The sequence below is a fragment of the Littorina saxatilis genome, linkage group LG17 (assembly GCF_037325665.1).
Source record: "Littorina saxatilis isolate snail1 linkage group LG17, US_GU_Lsax_2.0, whole genome shotgun sequence".
NCBI classification, from domain to species: Eukaryota; Metazoa; Mollusca; class Gastropoda; order Littorinimorpha; family Littorinidae; genus Littorina; species Littorina saxatilis.
The window spans coordinates 38003631-38009822 of NC_090261.1; the positions used below are offsets into that span (position 1 = coordinate 38003631).

A 6192-nucleotide genomic window follows, 5' to 3' on the forward strand; every position below is an offset into this window, starting at 1 on the left:
TGTGAAAACATCCATCCAACGGGTCACAAGACACCATTTCAAGTCACAGTAGTTTATTTAGGATGCACTCAGGATAACACCTCAGTAACCGAAAACCTGTAACATAATACAATGCAAATAAGTCATGACAGCAAGTAACCATCATTATAATTATACAAAGAAAGTGTCAAACAATGAATGCTTCTTCTTCTTCGTTCGATGTTGATGGCCGAAACAATGAATGCAAAAATAGCATGTAGTCTTATCAGAATACAGGAAAAATGGATCATCAATGGTGATGACTAACACATCACCAGTGAAATTACACAACTGCATGAAAATGCAATCAAGTACTGCATAAAAACGGGTTTAATAACAAATCTAAGTTCAGAGGCATGAACTCAATAATAAAGTGAAATTACACAACTGCATGGAAAATGCAATCAAGTACTGCATAAAAACGGGTGTAATAACAGATCTAAGTTCAGAGGCATGTAACTCAATAATAAAGTAAACATGTTACCATCAAAGTGCACATCATACTAAACACACCTCAAGGCAATTTAGGCAATGCCAGCCTCGTCAGCTATGGCCTCATCCACATCCACATGACAGCAATTGACAACCGTACAGCTGAAAATATACATTGTAATGTCATAATTTTAACATACTACATCAGGGGCGGACCTAGGGGGGGTTCCTGGGTGCCCGGAACCCCCCCCCCCCCCCTCCCCCATCCGTTTTTTTTATATTTTTTTTTTAGTAAAAAAATAAAGCGCTTGTGCTTTCCTTCCTTCCAAATGCAACATGCTTGAAACTGACGAGAAACTCAAAGGCTAACCCCCCTCCGAATTATTTTTGAAATGATTAGTTATATTGAAATAGTAGTTCATATAAAATAGCACATTGCCTTCTCAAAGTCAAAGGTGCACATATTTGTACACGCATATTTACTGAATAGATACCTTGTTATCTTCCAGGAGAGGCCTCCGATTGACCTAAAAAAATAAAATTCCTTCAGCATCTGGGGGGCTTCACCCCCCAGACCAGGGCTTTGCCCCTGGACCCCACCGGGGCCTGAGCGGCCCCTGGACCCCTGCTCCAATTTGGAACCCCCCCCCCCCCCTTGTTCACAACTAGGTCCGCCCCTGTACATTGCTGGACAGCAAGCATTCCTTAAACATTCTCTCATGTACTCAATTCTTAAGGTTGAAGCAAAACGAACAACCACAAGAAAATAACCTAAGTTCAAAACCAAGAAAATCTTCCAATAAAATAATATCAAACATCAGAAAAACTACAAATTACACAAGAATAACACACCACATATGTGCATTCCACTCAAAGGTAGGAGAAACCACACCAGAAAAAGTGACAAAGATTGAATAGAACATTTTCTGAATCTGTTGTCGTCTGCTTTGTTTACACCGGAAACACTCTTACAACCTTGACCCGGCAATGCTAAAACCGGTCTACTTATGAGTCTAAAAATAGACACAGCTCTATGGCGGGAAATCTTCCTCTTCCAGACAGCCATAGAATTCTCAGTAAACTCAAAATTCACCACATAATTTGCCAAACAATACAATCCTTCCAAAGAAAATGTTTCTTTTCATAATAGGAATGAAAGAGACCATAGTTTGTGAACAAAATAACTTTGTCCACTTTCTGTTGTCTGGAAACTACCAAGCATGCAGACCTTCCAGAAAACCTAGGCAAATACATTATTAAAATCCTAAAAACACAGTCCTAAACAACAATTTCATACATAATTACCAGAATGAATAAAATTAAAAGCACACAAACATACCTTCATCACTAATTGACTAAACCACGCTTCTCTCTTGGAGTCGAATGGAACAATGGCCGAAAATGGAGGGAAAAAGTTGCAGAACTGCAGGATAAGCACTGTCTTATCCTGTAGCCAGAAGAAACTAGTTCCTTACACTCAACTACTTTCAGTGCCTCAAAATACTATAATTATTCATTAATAACATAGGAGAAGGTTCCAAAATATTAACTTTAAATGTTTTAATACAAAAAGTACATTATTGCTTATAAATTTTTGTATCCCTACACAAGACAGACATTTTCAGGGCAGGGGAAGACAAGAACACTGGTCACACCAGAGTTATCCTCAACACAGAAGTGTAGACTAAGGAGTAGTGCAGGGGAGATAATCAAAATTTGTATTTTAAGGGACTCTCTTTGCAAAGTGACTGAAATACATCTCGAGATTTAAACAGTATCATGTACACATGTAAATGTGAACCTCTTACATTAATATTATATGATGTATGATTTTATATTTCAGCATATCTATATATATATACGACTTGTGTCTGTGTGTGTATCTGTCTGTCTGTGTCTTCGCGATGCACGGCCAAAGTTCTCGATGGATCTGCTTCAAATTTGGTGGGCTTATTCACAGAGACCCCGGACACAACCTGATCGATGAGATATTTCAACACGTGCTCTCAGCGCGCAGCGCTGAACCGATTTTCGTTTTTCACTGCACGTTACTATTTTTAGATCTCCCTTCCTTCGTGCGCCGGCGTCAATCCATATTCCCGTTTGTACGTTACTATATTTAGAAGGTCACTGCACGTTACTATTTTTAAATCTCCCTTCCTTCGTGCGCCGGCGATGCCGGTGTACACCCGGCAAAGCCGGGTCCCCGGCGACGGCCGGGTATTCGGCTCTACTTCTTCCCGGCGAAGCGGGTAATCATCTAGTGTGTCATATGTGAATTACATGTCATCAGGGCTTGCCAAATCCCATTTCCCGTAACCCGGGGGAAAGGTAAAAATTGGCCGGGAAGTACACATTCCCCAGGTTGCTTTCCCGCGGGAAAGACAACAATCGTATCTCTCAAAATGCACATTGGATGATTTTTGTTACATTTAGTCAAGTTATGACTAAATGTTTTAACATCGAGGGGGGAATCGAGACGAGGGTGGTGGTGTATGTGTGTGTGGGTGTGTGTGTGTGTGTGTGTGTGTGTGTGTGTGTGTAGAGCGATTCAGACTAAACTACTGGACCGATCTTTATGAAATTTGACATGAGAGTTCCTGGGTATAAAATCCCCGAACGTTTTTTTTCATTTTTTTGATAAATGTCTTTGGTGATGTCATATCCGGCTTTTAGTGAAAGACGAGGCAGCACCGTCACGCCCTCATTTTTCGATCAAAGTGATTGAACTTTTGGTCAAGCAATCTTCGACAAAGCTCGGACTTCGGTATTGCATTTCAGCTTGGTGTCTTAAAAATTAATGAATGACTTTGGTCATTAAAAATCGGAAAATTGTAAAAAAAAATAAAAATTTATAAAACGATCCAAATTTACGTTCATCTTATTCTCCATTATTCTCTTATTCCAAAAACATATAAATATGTTATATTTGGATTAAAAACAAGCTCTGAAAATTAAATATATAAAAATTATTATCAAAATTAAATTGTCCAAATCAATTTAAAAACACTTTCATCTTATTCCTTGTCGGTTCCTGATTCCAAAAACATATAGATATGATATGTTTGGATCAAAAACACGCTCAGAAAGTTAAAACAAAGAGAGGTACAGAAAAGCGTGCTATCCTTCTTAGCGCAACTACTACCCCGCTCTTCTTGTCAATTTCACTGCCTTTGCCATGAGCGGTGGACTGACGATGCTACGAGTATACGGTCTTGCTGAAAAATGGCATTGCGTTCAGTTTCATTCTGTGAGTTCGACAGCTACTTGACTAAATGTTGTATTTTCGCCTTACGCGACTTGTTTACCTTAAACACGTTCCGCAAAGCCTGTCCATTCACAGATAAAAGAAAACAGTATTTGCGATGTCTGCTTCGTTGCCGAGTCTTTGGTTTTGTCGTCTGCTGTGAAACAAGAGAGTTGCTTCCCTTCCTGACAAATCGAAAATGTATTTTGATTCGCGAAATTTGATTGGTCCGTACTTGGAATTTAGCCAATGAATGAGCTGTTTACAATTATACATCCGGAAGGAGGTCACATGTGTTGTTTGCAAGAGACGCGTTTGCAAGGATTTTTATGTGATCGTCTTTCTGTTTTTTAGTGCGTCGTGTGATTGTAATGTCGTTAATAGAAAGGTTCGGATTCGTGAAAACGAACAGAGGGAGTAGTGACTGTAGTGCAATAGAAGAACCCTGCAAAAAACTGAAAAAAGATGAAGTGTACGACCGAGAGAAGCGATCGAGGCAGTTTCTCCCTTCATGGAAGGATGAGTTCACGTGGTTGGAATTTCGTGAATAGTTTTCAAGGTGATTTTTTTCGAAATGTACAGGAAACCTAAATATTTGGGGGGGAATGTAGAAATTGGATTTACATTTCCCTGGGAAATACAGAAATTTTAAAATTTGGCAAGCCCTGGTCATCATACCAAACTGTCATACATTTTTATTCCTACATTATTCTGATTGATCACAACCAAATCTACTATCATTGGACATATCCAAATGCAAGCGCCTGTTTTTGACAACGTGCAACTTGCTTGGATCTCTTGTTTGGCCTGTAGGTAAAATGTACAATGTATTTTCTGATTTGTGCACAAAAGCTTTTCTTTTTCTTCTTTTTTTTAACATAACAATGTTTAATGTCACTGTATGTTTGAAAGACCATGGTCAAATTTGTAAAACAAATGTTAAATTAGAAAATAAATACCATTTTGGTTCATGATTTTTCCTACACCTGTGCTGAAAATAAGACATAAAAATGTTCGTATATAAGTCACTCAAATACAGAGTAGTACGAATGCTTTGAGTTTGTTGCGGTTAACCCTGCACAGTTCGGCCTATGATGTTTTTGTTGAACAATTTTGCCGTCACCCCTCCCATAGAGTGACGTATTTCACAACTTCCTGTGTTACACAACCTCAGTGATGACCAATTTTGCCTCCACCCCTCCCATAGGATGACGGATTTCACAACTTTCTACTGATGAACAATGTTGCCTTCACATCTCCCATAGGGTGACGGATGTCACAACTTCCTGTGTACACAAACTGATGACGTATTTCACAACAAAATGACGCTGCCCATGGTCAACCTCGAAACTATCCGTATAGAATGGGGGCCTCCTGGCCCCCATAACAAACGTACCACACCGTCTTTGGACTTCTGAAAGAGAAGCTTGCAGAGACCGACGTGCGACTGACTAAACGCAAATCATTTCCGATTTCGAATCGGGCGGCTTGCAATCGCGGCACTCGTCGGGTTCTCAACTGGCAGTCTAGAGCTAGGTGCTCCATGGCCGACTTTTCGGTTCTCCAGCTATGGTTTTGTTATTGTTTTTGTTTGTTTCGACAAAATCAAGTCTAAATAAACTGACAAACTTTGTTCTTTTGAGACTTTCAACAGTATGTTGGGTGAAACGTGACTCGGCCGCCGGTGTAACACGAGAAAATTACTCCCACGAGATTTTTTACTCCGGAGTAAACATTTCGTACAAAAAAGTTACTCTCTTTACGAAAAAAGCACTCCCCCATTGCACGAGAAAATTACTCTCAAGACAGGTGAGTTCCGAGTAAACATTTCGTTCAAAAATGTTACTCCCCTGACGAATAAATAACGAATAAATTACTTCACCCCAACACGAGCAATTTAACTTCCCATGCCAGGTGTACGAAATGTTTACTCCCTTGTCCCCTGTTAGTCTTGGTGGTGGAAGGGGTTGAAGGAGGGTAGCGCGACATTCGTGTGCGCGAGATCACTTCAGTATTGGCATTATCCCTTCGCCCGCATCCCATTTTCGCGTACGAGATTTTTACTGGAAGTAAAAACAATGGGGAGTAAAAATTTCGTGGAGGGAGTAATTTTTTCGTGCCTTGGGGAGTTCTTTTCTCGTACGAAAAGTGTACTCGGAGTAAGAATTTCGTACGAAATATTTACTCCGGAGTAAATATTTCGTGGAGTAAAAATTTCGTGTTACACCGGGACTGGTGGCACACAGTTTGGCAGAATGCTCAGTGAGGAGTGGAAAGTAATTATATGACGTCATCAATTTATCTGTTTATGTTCAAAGATTTTATCGAAATTGCGTGGACGTCACAAGCATGGCGTCAGTTTATAATTTGATGGAAAGCCTGAATGCCCTCAAAGAACAATGAGCTATCACGGACCCATTTGGGGTCCCCGATGTCTCAGAGGAAATAGTCTGTATGACCACGTGATTCAGTAAAGCTTTTCCTTTGTGAGCTTA

The 6192-nt window shown here is 40.0% G+C and overlaps 1 long non-coding RNA gene across 1 annotated transcript; it reads right to left on the reverse strand.

Annotated features, from left to right (window-relative positions):
- On the reverse strand, positions 1 to 1846 carry LOC138953570 (uncharacterized). Its single transcript, XR_011451568.1, has 3 exons — positions 1303 to 1846; positions 530 to 612; positions 1 to 96 (listed from the first exon to the last, which is right to left on the reverse strand). It is a non-coding gene; the product is annotated as an uncharacterized lncRNA (long non-coding RNA).
- Positions 1847 to 6192: the final 4346 nt, after the last annotated feature.